This window comes from Crocodylus porosus, unplaced genomic scaffold (assembly GCF_001723895.1).
Source record: "Crocodylus porosus isolate Cpor-Errol unplaced genomic scaffold, CroPor_comp1, whole genome shotgun sequence".
NCBI classification, from domain to species: domain Eukaryota; kingdom Metazoa; phylum Chordata; order Crocodylia; family Crocodylidae; genus Crocodylus; species Crocodylus porosus.
Genome location: NW_017728918.1, coordinates 46,735,185 through 46,748,943, shown reverse-complemented (window position 1 = coordinate 46,748,943; position 13,759 = coordinate 46,735,185).

Below are 13,759 nucleotides of genomic sequence, written 5' to 3'. Positions count from 1 at the left end.
GCAGAACACTAGCATCTCCTGTGGATTACAGAAACTGTAAAAACCCTGATTTGAAAGAACCTCTGGGCCCTCTGCCTCACTGCTTCAGGCAGCAAAATATTTGAATTCTATTGAATTACAATCTTCTGTGGCTGAAGGAAGCAGCAATAGAGAGCCAGACTTGCTGGTTGATCGTGCAGCTGCTAAAGCACCCTTTTATGGATTTTAAGGTCTCTATACAACAGCACTACTAAAAGACAAACAATAATACATTCAGTGGCTTAGCTTTCAAACTAGCATCCAGACACTTGTGGGGACTTGTCACAATGCCTGCAATCCTAATCTCTTGTGGCACCATTCTGTCACATGTAAAATAGTGTATCCCGTGTGTGTGTGCATTTAGCATATAGCCACACTGTGTATATTATTAAACAATATGCAATATATGTATATAACGTGCACACATATTTATAGGCATACATACATTATGAAACATATATCTCTATTTATATATATCATAATGCATACATTTCTAAAATTCCCAAAAAACTATGTCAGCCACATAGGTGCGCACACACACTGTACAGAGCCTATTATATGAATATATTCTATAACATATAGATAGATATTTTATAATAATGAATGCCATGTTTTATTATGTAATATAATATCAAATACATGCAGGATTTACTATGTGTGTGTTTCTGTGTAATGTTCGTGTATATCTATGACTATGAATGATTTAAGATGGTTCCAAGAGTCTAGGAGTACAAGTATTGTGATATTTACATGTAAAAATAATCACATGTACAAATGTGTGCATGAGAGGGTATATAGATCAACAATTGTGTTATTCATAAATGACAGAGGTGGGAGGCAGTAACGTGGTTGCTGCAATAAGTGAAAACAAGATGTGCATGTCACTCCACAAAGGCTTATCTTTTATCTAGTTTATTTATTTATAACATTTAGAAAGATTGTGTGCAGCTAATTCACAGTCCTCCCTTGCCATTTCACAAGCATGTTCAGCATCTGCAGTGTCAGGTAAATGTGCAGCTTTTTACTCTTCTCTAGAGATGGTGCTGATTACATAAAAGAAACAGGTGTATTTCTTGTGTAATGCTGTTGGAACAGAAATATTTTATCCCATGGGGATAACTGACTGTATGATGTATAAAATGCATTGAGTTATGTAGTATACTACTGAGATTGGGTTATGAGATAGAGTAGTTTGCTAGTAAAATCTTTACAAAAATATTTCCTTCTAAGTACATAATGCAGGCTGATATGGAACACCCCACCCCACAATTACCTATAAATGTTACAATGAAATCTACTGTATGAACCAAAGAAGCATTTCCACAGTAGCCCTTCTAACTGGCCAATTATTACTGAATGTAGGGAAAGGGAAGCCCAAGCATCAGCCCAACTCTTAGTCAAGAAAGATGGAAGGAACTAGTAATGCCTATACTCCGTACCCTGCCCTGGATCCCTGCAACTTTCTAACTCCAGTTAGGAACACAGGCCTGGAAGAGACTTTCTGGACACTGCCCATGGCCTTTTTATCAAAAGCAGCTATGTCACATAATTCCATTTTATAACCTGATACAGATCCATTTTAACTGAAGTTAGATGATTTTGCCTCCAGTACTCTATTGGAAGCTGGCTTCAGGACTTCACTCTTCTAATGGCAAGGAACCTGTCCTAATTTCCACCCTTGACTTATTCACAGCCAGTTTATGCCTTTTTTGGTTCGTGTGCCAGAATAGTCTTTTACCATATTCCTTCACATTACCCCACCGTTATGGTATATTTAAATGCAACACTTATATCCATACCTTGGGCTTCATTTTGCTTGTTAAACAAGTCAAGCTCTTCTAGCTTATCCCCTAATCATCCTAGTTGTCCACCTCTATCCCTTTTCCAGTTTGAGTTCATCTTTATTCCTTGTATCCAGCAAACATAGCACCCCCAAATTAAATAAAATATACTTAGCCTGCTCTTTGGATCAGCTTACTTAAACTTTGGGTGTAATTAGGCGGCTCATCCTTTTATGAGCTTTTATTTTTGCTATACTGTGACCATGGGCAGAGAAAAGTCAATTGACTTACAGTCCGACATACAGAATTATGGCCTAATAATTGTCTATTACTCATAAAATTCCTTCTTCCCGTGCCATTTCAGAGTGCACCTGAATTAAGTGCTTCATATCAGCCCAGCAGGGTTGATTGATAAACAGTGACTTACACTGCACAAAGAGTGCTGACTTCACTAATGAATAGTCCCTCTTCACGAGCAGCCTGAAAATGGGATTTACTTATTCCTTTCCAGTCAGCAACTCAAAACATTCACTGACTGCTTCATTCATGTCAGCAAAGGAAATAAACTGGGTGACTTCGCCCTGCAGGATATTTCAACATCCTCAAGAAGAACTCCATATGTGTTACACAGCATACATGAACAGTATTACAGCACTATAGTAGTACCATTTACACAGTGTATCACAACACAGCTGTCTCACTTTGAAAAAAACTAGGACCACCAAATATGTAAGCCTTGTGTTATGGGATACATTGTGCAAAACATTCCCTATTCATAACCCTGAAAGACTTAAAGAGATTTTGTTTTGCTGCTACATGTAGAGTCCAGTGAAAGATTTCTTTGCTTATATAGAGCAACGCAGTGCTCTGCTCTAACCTAATAAACTGCAAGAGGGCATCTGCTCCTGCTTGGTAGCGAACCCCCTGTGTGGAGTTTTATCAGCTGTTTAGTTTGTGCTTTCATGGAGTAATGCACAGGTTGTCTGCAAGACCTGCTGATATTATTGAAGTTTAAATTTTGTTTCGTTGCTCAAAAAATTACATAAAAAACCCCGCACTCCCGAAACATTTAATTCAGTCTCTCTCGTGTTTGTTTCCTGCCGTTTCTAATCATGAAGAGCTTTTGCAACGTTAGAGAGCAATGTGATCATGACACTGGATTCTCCTCAACCTTTAACAAGCAAATTGGGCTACCATATTGCGTGCCCTTTTTGGTGTTTGAATCATGTGCCCTTTTTGGTATTTTTCCTTACAGCCCTCACCATACGTCCATCACATGCACGATGTTAGTGTATATCCCCAGATGAGGATATGGTAGACAGTAAAAATATGAGTACAGACCTTGCAGGAAGTAAGATTGTCATTATTCTCTTTAATGGCATTGATTTTCTTTTCATTCTCAGTGCTGAAGAAAAAGGAAGGACTGTAAATAAGAGAATAATGCTACTGTCAAACTGACATATTGTAATGAACAGCACAATACAGCATGAATGAAAAAATACAGAAAAGCTGTTTTACAAACCTACGGTCTCCAAGCACCACAGCTGGTGCTTTTATGACACTGTTTCCTGGCTTATCATGTAATAGAAGCATAGCAATATAGGGATGGGAGGGACTTTAAGAGGTTATCTGGTCCGCCCCTTTGTTTTTGAGGCAGGATCAAGTATAGGTAGTCCATCCTTGATAGACATTTGTCTAAACTGTTTTCAGAAACCTCCAATAAAATAGGTTCCACAACCTCTATAGCAGGATTATTCCAGTGTCTTGCTTCCCTTTCAATTAGAACTATTTTCCTAATAACTAATCTAATCCAATCCATCTCTGATAGTTTAGCTGAGTTTTTCCTTTCCTACCTGTAGGCAATAGATAGGCAAGGTATGCATCACAGATGTCTTGTCAAGAAAAGTCTTAGCCCCTGCTCTGACCCTGTTTTAGGCTCGGGCCAAACCCAAAGTAATGAAACTTACACTTTTCACATAGACTGAAATGAATTCTGGCAATATTCATGAGGTAAAATTCAGAGATATGAAAAAAGCTCTTTTTTCTCATAAGGAAGAGTCCTTTTCTTTATGCTAAAAGACTCAGGGTAGTCATAGGACTAGTCAGAGGACTGGAAAGTTTGTGACAGACTTGTCCAGCAAGTGACTGCCTTGAGAAAACCAAAGCTAAAGGTTCAAAATGAGGATGTTTCCTGATATAACTGTGTGGAGACATGCATGTGCTTTATGAAGCTATTTGATACTGTTAAAACTAGGGATCCCACATACAAATGTCTTTTGCTTTTAGACTGTTTCCTCTAGAAGGGGAAGAAGGGTTTTGTTTCAACTAGCAGGTTAAACTTGCAGAAAAGAGGGACACTGAGTCAACAGTCAATGTGACCTCAAGAAGGATGGGTGGATTTGTTCCAGATTTGTAGACTGAGTGTTAATCTAGGGTTTTCATCCTTTTTTGTCTTATTTAGCAATTGGATGCTAGTATTTCAGCTGATCCTAGTCATAATTCTTTTAATCCTCCTTCCCTTCAGTACAGACCTTGCTAGGGCAGTTTATTGTATAGCAAGATCTCTGCTATTTTCCTTGCAGTATTTCTCTCTCCAGAAACTTTGTAGGGAAATCAATCAGAGCATCAATATCCATTCACTCATGCATAAAGGGTTATGAGTTTAACTATACAAGATTACCTTATAGACTACTATTCAAACTGAGGGTACTTGAAAGAGGACCACAGCTGAATCAACACCATGAACTTCTACGGCACACACATGCTCAAGGTATTCTGTATCGTTTTGCTAGCAAGTTGAATTCACACCCAGAGGAGCATCCAGCAGGATTGCACTGTGGGACTTGTAACCCACCTTTGATTCCTGCTCCATCCAAAGTTTCAAACCAACTGCCTGGCAGTGGCAGCAGCATTTTTAGTCAGGCAGTGCTGAGGAAGTCAATTGACTTTGTATTTTATTATAATCTACCTGGTCCCTTTCTAAACTCTTTAATCTACAGGTGTTAATGACCCTTTCCTTTTTAATGGTCTTGAAGTTCCACCAAACAAGCTATCCTTTGTTCTGCAATGCTGGTGTCCATTAGCTGCTCCTAGTAATGCAGCTTCTATTTCACAGCCCTGCAAATTGTTTTTCACTCATTCCAATGCAGCTGTATATGGCTTTGCTTCAATCTTTAACTGGATAATGCAGCCCTAGATCCCTGGCATATTAGTAAAGTTTCTAGTTTATTTTTAACTGGAGAAAATATGTGATGTTTTATATATGATGATGTACCACACAATCTGCATCCCCCTTTTCAAATTTCTAGATTTGTCCCTGTTCACACTCATGTTTAGGTTACCAGCTAACAGGAAAGGGGATTAAGGCTAGAGTTAATGCCATGCTCAAAAAAACCCCTTTTAAACTATGATAGCACCAAATATTTCTGTGATGGCTAGAAGTTAGATACATTAAAAAAGTAAAATCTTCTGTACTAGCAGCAGAAGATTTACTTCTAATGTTTGCCAAGGTTTTACGCTATATACTGAACATTCACAGAAAGACCAAGAATAAAATCCAGTGTCTTTTGTTTACAATATTCACTGGTCAAAAATAATGCCATTTGGACTGAGGAAGCAGCTAAGGGCAGCCATGCCTGAGAGAACCTTCAGCCTTGAGATGCTTTCCACTAATCAGAAAAGATGCACACAAATTTTCACCTGATGCAAAGGTATAAGTAAGGTCCACTTGGGGCTCACCTTAGGTAGAAAGCCAACAGTTGGTCTACTAGGTAATCAGTGGAGGACCAAATTCGTCTTGTGCACCAATAAGTATTAGTATTGTTGTTGTTGCCTGCGTGTGTAGCCTAAATGCTCTTCTACAAAGAGCTGGCAAACAATACAACATTTTTTTTTGCATCCTGCTACAGAAGGAGGAAAATGGACAGGAAAAGAAGTGCAGCACAGTAGAAGAGGACAAAGAGAAAGTTCACAGTGGATGCCTCTATATGAGTTGCTTAATGCACAGAAGACTAATTGTACTATGCATTAGCACAGAGGGCAAAGCCCGTGCTAATGCACAGTAGATTTAGTCTAATGCTCAGTAACATCACAAAAAAAATGTTCATCTGCACTAATGCGCAATGGCACCAATTACAGAGCATTAAGTTAGTACCTGTCATTACAGGTACTCAACATAATGCACTGTAATTACAGAACATTAATGAATGTGTAGATGCACCCAATTAGAAGTTAAATTCTTGGTCCTTTGAGCTGTCACCATAGTGCAATCTAGTATCGGAAACCATTCTGGAAGCATCACACAGCAGCTTGAATCCAAAGAGGTAAGCAGAGGTCTGGAAGAGCATGAAGGAATAAACATTACTTGGAAATCCCTTCATAAAAGATAGGTGGGATGACAGGCTAATCATGGCAGTGGTGTTTTGAAGCCAGCACAAAAAAGATGCAATGCAGAACTGTAGTTTCTCATCCTGGCTTAAAAAGGGAAGCTGTAGAGCCTGTAATCTTCCCTCTACCATTGCAAAGCAAAAGTTACCCTTTTTTTAAAGAAGTTAGAGGTGAATCCAAACAGTGATGAGCCTGAACAACTACCTGTCTGAAGATCATCTCCTCCTGTTCTACTTTCTTTTGATTAGGTGTCACTTTCACAGCTGAGCTGCCTGTGGCCATGGCACTTTTGAAACTGAAAGCAGCAGCATTACTAAAAAATCTGGCATTGATCCTTGGGATCAAAGGAATCCATCTCTCAAAAACCTGAGCTTCAGCCAAAAGCCTGAGCTGAGACAGATGTTTATGTACTTAAAAGTACAGCCAAGGCAGCAGCTGGGACAGGCTGACTAAGCAATGGCGATGCACAATGCAAAGATGGCAATGAGCATTTGAGGGAACTACAGGAGAAACAAGTGGTTGAGGAGGAGGAAGAGGAGGCCCTAGAGGTAGTAGATGTTTCGTTTCCAAAGCAGAAATCAAGGAACTTTCCCAATGTAAACCTGGAATTCAGCGGTAACATTTAGACTTCATTACTGGATGGAATTAAAAGAAAGCTAAGTCCACATCACAGGCTACCAGAGTAACACAGATATGAAGATAAATGCTTAACATAACACAGATATGCATAACACAGATATGAAGATAAATGCTCTTTATAGTAAACCTCTCTACAGAGGTTTGTCCTGTTAGATGAGAGATCAGCTAAAGCACTGTGTCTTGAATATACCAAGTGAAATGGCCTTTACAGACTTTCCAAATCTCATAGCAACATGAAACAACAAAACAAGGGAATTAGGTAATGCTACTTCCATGCAACCATTCCCACTAAAACAGTCTGGATTTGAGAAGCCCAGTGAACTGCACTCAAAAACATGTTACAATTATGACACCAATACTTAGCACTTAGTGCTTTACTTGCATAAAGTGCCATCCCAGCATTAACCTCAATACTCTGTTACGTAGTTACATAAATATTTATAGATCCATTCTACTGATGGGGAAATTTATGAGCAGAGGGGGCATGTGACTTGCAAAAGGTTGCAGCCTTCCTCAGAGGAAGAGGAGAAACTAGAACCCAGCTCTCCTAATTCCCCCAACTGTTCTCGCTAGAGATAAATATTTTCAGCGAGCTTCAGCAAAGTTCTCTCAGACATGCAAAAATTACCTGAATTCCACTGAACTAGTGATTGCAAATCAAAATCAGGCCAAAGCTAACTTCCAGCATGGCCCGATGTTTCACACATTTTCTAATCAAGAAGAGTGCAGGAGCACCACCTACTGGGAGATGTCTAAATCCACAAATTTCTGGAAAGAAGCACAGTAAGAAATACAGACTCAGCCCCCCATAAAGACAGAAAAGTTACGCTGTGCTATCTGCACACTTTGAAATCACATCTCCAGTTCCTATTATGGCCTGTAGGAATAAAGAGATCTAGGAAACAGGTGATGGCCCAAAATATCACAATAACCCTGTAAATGAGGTAATGCTCTGCTGCAGGCCCTATAAATATGATTGTTGATGGATGAAAATGAATACAATAGTGTTATGTTGCAGGGCAGGGATAAAACAAAAAATACACCAAAAGACATCCATCTACAAGAGGCTTAAAAGCTTTAATGTAATAAATCCATTTGTTCTCAGCACTGCACAGCACATCACATTGTGGCTGTCTACAGCAAATGGAGACCTAAGTACTCTATAATTTTAACCTCTCTTGTAGGAGGCTTAAAGTGTGCACCTGTCTCAAGTAAACAGTACAAGCAATAAAAAACTAAAAAATGTATTTCTGTCCATTGCCATTTCTCATGTTCCCCCATATCACATTGTGTTGTTGCTGCTGCTGAAATTGCAGCCTACTTTTAAAAAACAGAAATGAAATATCAATGTTTGTCAGGAGCAAATAGAAAAAGTATTTCCAAGATAGATACTGGCAGATTCCTTCAGAGGGTGGTGGGTCACATGGACCTATAAAGGATAGGAAGTTGATTATCTTTGGCACTGAAAAGCCAAGCCAGCTTCCTGACCATTTCTTTGCCTATTTGCCAATGCAGAATGATAATCCAAGAGAGCAATGGCTGAGCCCAAAGAGCTCCCTGACAATGTTTGAAACAACATTTTTTGAACAAAAGTACAGAAAATCATATCGTTGCCCATTTCCTTGTATAAAGTTATTTATACAGATGCCCCACGCTCAGGAGGAAGACCAATTGGCAAATGGAAAGTTATTACTGCAGGAAATATTGGGGACCTAAAACACCGGTAAAAAATTATCATCTTTAATTAAGAGTGAGAAAAAAAAATTTTGGAAAGTTTTAACTTCCACAGAGCAGAAGAAAGTGGAAATCTTCAGAACTTCTTAAAAACTGACTAATTAGCATTCAATCTCTGCATGGAGATTTTTTTTTTAACTATATTTTTAAGTCTGGTAGAATAATATTTCACATGAACTTCTGCAATGAGACTCTTCAGAACCTCCCCTTCTTTTCCCAGCATAATAATGAAAAATATATATTTAAAAAAATATATGGCCAATTCAATTTTAAAACATAACATACACAAATAGCTTTTCAACTGATATCTCAAAGGAGCAGTATTTTTTTTTTCCGGTAAAGAAGACAGATATTTATTTTAAAATTTAATTGATTCCATAGTTATTTTTAATGGTTATTTAAGGTTTACTTTCCTAAACTGTTCATTCTCTTTAAAAATGTTCCTCTCATTTACCTGAGGATACATACAGGTGCTCCATTTAGACTGACCTAGGCAGGCTTAGGTCAATCTAAATGCCTAATCATACAGCCATGAAGAGGGCTTAAATCACCCAATAAATGGTGCACCCAATCTAGTTAGTTCATCTGAGTAGATGCTCTAACTTAGATCAAGATTGGATTAACCCAATCCATGAAAATGTTAACCTGATCTTGTGAATGCCTGTGGAAGTACACAGTGCAGCACTGTGTACAAGGCCCACTTTAGGCCCACTCTAGGGATACAAGCTGGGAAGAAATAAATTTGAGCTCCTCAGATATACTCACAAATACACGTATTTGCTAGTGATGTGTATTTTTATTTTTTTCCCAAAATCATAAATGCCCAGGGTCTCCTAGGAAGATCAGGTTTAAAGTCTAATACTTTGAATCCTTGAAGGCATAGGATGCAAATAGGAAAGTTACGTCACATAGTCTCCTCACTGGACATAGAACTTGTTTCTAGCCTTGAAAAGGTTTGTCTACACCATGATGGCAATGAGTCCCTGCCAGGGCAGGCCTGAGCCCATCCACTTGTGCCTATAGACACGAACCAAATCTCAATCTATGCTATGCTCCAGACGCATCTCCAGCAGCCAGTTTTGTGTGTGCATGTGCATGTGTATGTTCATGTGACATACACACACACACAATCTATATCAGTCTCAAGCACAGGGGAGACCTCAGAGTGGCCTCTGAGTGATAAAGATTCAGGTGGGCAAGGATTGCTCAAGCACATATTCCTTAAGACAAGCAGCCACTGTGGCATAGAAAACCCTGAAGTGCATAAACTACTGATACTGAACCTTAAAACAGTAGAATTTTTAGGAACTAAAAACACATTTCTAGAGTTGTTTATGGCTCTGTCTGAGTGAGTGAAATTGACTGATGGGAACTAAGGTTTTAAGGTGGGGTAGTATGAAAAAAATATTTTTTTCCTGCTCATATATCCTCCAAAAGTTTAACTTCATCAAACATTTGTTCATGTTTCACTGTAGTATGAGGCATGAACTGAACAGTAAGTTACGTGTTTAAGGACATCACAAGATATAACTGAAACTATTTTGTGCCTACATAAACGAATAAAACACCCACCCTAAGCCAAGCTTCCACACTACCCCACCCTATATTCACTCCCTTTATGCATATATGCATCTATGTATGAATACTATGGTGAAAAGCACCATATAAGTAGGGACCAACCAAATTCACAGTGGGGGTGGGCTGCATGGCAGCTCCTTTAATCATGCAGGTTTCCCAATCTACCCCTGCCTTTGCAGATTGGCTGAGGGGTCCCACTGCTCACTCCTGATTGGCAAGGAGGCGAAAACCATGATTAATATATGACGCCATTTTTGCGTCCCACCCGGTCAGCAACGAACAACAGGGTCACCAGGACCCCTCAGCCAATCAGCAATGGGGGGGAGATGTGGGGGAACCTGCAAGATTAAAGGAGCTGCCATGCAACCCATTTTCACTGTAAATTCAGGAGGACTCCCTACATATAAGGGAGCCAATAGTTTATTATTTTAGGCTGCGTTGAAATAGCCTGCAAGTAGAAGAGGTTATCTATGTTGCAAAGAAGAAAAAAACCATCACTATTAAATAGTTTACAAGGCTGAAGATGAATCTGATGAAAACAGGGATGAACAATATCTCAGCCCCATCAGTCAGCCCAAGGGAACAATCCAGCAGTGCCGCTGCAAAGAAAGGACAGTTTCCCATTGAAAACAGAACTGGTATAATCTTAAGAGTCAGTTTCCTGAACTCCTAAAAACAAGCTCCAAATGGCAGCAGAAGAAGTTTGGATTACTAAAATATGTTTGTGTTTGGTAATGAAGTAGAATAACTCAAGGTTGAAACTTTAATTAAAAAGTGCTTTATAAATTATGTTTGTTACATGTGTTTGCAGTGATGTATTTCTTTGTTCTCTGAAACAATCAGTTTTCTCCCTGCTTCTTCCCCCCAACATAATAAATTATATTCATTTATACAAAATGTTAATGTTAAACCTTTTATTAATAGGATAAATATGGCCTTGGCAACAACAAATTATGTAGTGTAGACATTCAAAGTTTCCCCCTTCTCAGTCGAATTTCATTTCTCAATACAAGGCTGTCAGTGCCTTAGCAGGTGTTTTGTATGATTCAGCACAATGGAGATTAGAGACAGTCTTCAGAAGTATCTGCTATCTTTGGGCAATTCCACAAAATGCCTATTTTTTCTCTGGTATATAGTTACTCACTTCTGCCACTGACTTCATGCAGAGTTGTGGGTAAAAGTACTTCTGGAAAACTGGGGCATGTTATATGTTGTTGCCTGGGCCCCCTTGATGTCTCAAGTTGGACACTCAGAAAGCAAGGCACCCAAAATTATTAAGCATTTGCTGTAAATGGTAGGTATTGTTTTACTCCATCAGAAGACCATACACAGTTTGAAAATGTGTAAGAAAAACTGTTTTTTCCCCTGATTTCCTCATACTAGCTTCTCTATGGAACAGAAATGGAATCTGTATTTCAAACTGAGATAAAATCATTGATTATGGCAGAGCTGGGGCTACCAGTTTGACCGGGAGAAATGAGAACTGCCTCTGGATTCTGCTTCTTTTGACTCAATTAGATACGGCATGTGTAATGCGGCTCTGAGCCTGAACACACACGAACAGTCTCTTGTTCACAGCAGTTCAGACCAGGACCCTTGACAATCCAAAAATCCAGATATTGATCCACTTCTTTCTGCAGTATGCGTTTGGATCAATACATGGATTGGACTTACCAAAAAGATCACTTTGAGGTATCAACTTAAGGCCAGGTCTAGATTTGGGGGTTTAATTCAAGCCCAACTCCAAGTACAAATAGGTTAAAAGTGTTAATGCTATGTTACAGCATACCGCAGATATAGTACAGTAATATAGATTTGCTACAGGGTAGTCAATAGCATGGTTGTTCCATTAAAAAAGATGAACGAGCTTCAGTTAAAGAGCACCCCCACCCCCATTTTTTAGTGTAGGGATGCTGATACACGTGATGCAATTACCACACTCCAACAGACTCGATTGATCAAGTCTGCTCTGACAGCGCATTGGAGTAGCCTCACTGCACATGTGTAGGTGCCCATAAATACTTATGAAGTCAAAGAAATTCACACTCTTAAATCAGGTCTGAATTTGACTATATTATATAAAAACAAAACACAGTTGAATAAACCCATCTGAATTACTGTTTATCTACAGGAAGTTTTTCATGAGATGATTATACTTGACAAAAGTTTAAATTATCCAGGCAGTAATGTCCCTAGTCCAGACCTGTGTTTTTTAATGCCTTGCTTAGGCTTGGCTGATCCTATCCTTAACAGATGAAGGTTCTCACACAACTGTGAAAGCTCTCTGGCACAAAAACCCTCAACACCTGAAACTACAAAATAGACAGAGCAACTAAAGGAATGTTTTTAGATTGCATGAGCTTTTAATAACATCTAAGCAACATGTCATGATTTCCACCTTTACCCTATTAACATACATCTTTTCGTGCCACCTTAATACCAAGCACTGCTCGTGTTAAAGATTGCCCAGCAGTTCCCATTATCAAAACCTGTTTTCAGCTGTTTATAATTTTGACAAATTTTAATGGCTTGTTCTGAATTTTCCAGGCTGGGCATCTGCCTTAAGCTGACCATTTTTTTAAGTTTGTGAAATATGGATCATAAGACTTCTGTGGATATTAATTTGGGCTGTTAGCACCATTGCTGGAAGATTGGTATATATCATTGTATATATTTTGGGGGATTTGGATATATTTTTGAATGTTGAATCTGTTCTTTTAGAGGTTAGATTCCTTAATAAATAAAATTTATAAAAATAGAATTAATCAATACCAGAATTAAGGTTACGCAGGCCATCCTAACTTGGACTTTTTGTGTATCTGCATTACAACACATTTGTATTGTATGACCACACATTTTTCTCCCTCTGACAGGACCCCCACCCAATTTAGTCCACAAGATGACCAGCACTTACTGCTGAGCATCTATTCCAGTTTTTATCCTTGTTGTTCAAAGAGTTACCATGAGCCCTGCATACTACACACTGTTGAAATCTTACTCTGAAGACATAATTATTAATTTCCTCATAGGCTTTTTTCTATGGAACTTCTTTCCATTGCATCTGTGCACTTTATAAGCATGAATTACAGTCTAGCTAGACCATGCTGCCAAATGATAAATATTCCATTTTTAGTTGAACAAAAAAATTACCAAAAAAGTCATCATAAAATGGGAATAAATCATGATAACTTCAGCTCTACTCTACAAATGAGGATTTGAAGCACAGAAAGTTTAAAAGTATTCACTAATTTTGATTACCTAATCTGAGACCCACCTTGTTTCTCAACCGTAGGAATGCACGATCAGTGACTACCTGTGCAAAGTTTGATCTAAGTGATGCCTGTGGAAGAAAGCCACCTTGGTTTCTCCCCAAAATCTCTGCCCTGTGACAATGTGATTAGATGGGCCAGCAAGGAGGAGTCACACCTCAGCCTGTCTCTTTAGGTAACCTGAGCTGGCTGCATTCCTGGTGGGGGGGGAACCTGCTCCCTCTGCCTACGGGACTGGCATCAGCCACCTGGGTGAGGGGTTTCTACCTGGGGAGCTGGGATCTGCCCGGTAACAGGTGATGTATTTCAAATTGGTTGGCTGATAGCCAACTGGGGCTGACTTCCACTGGACCA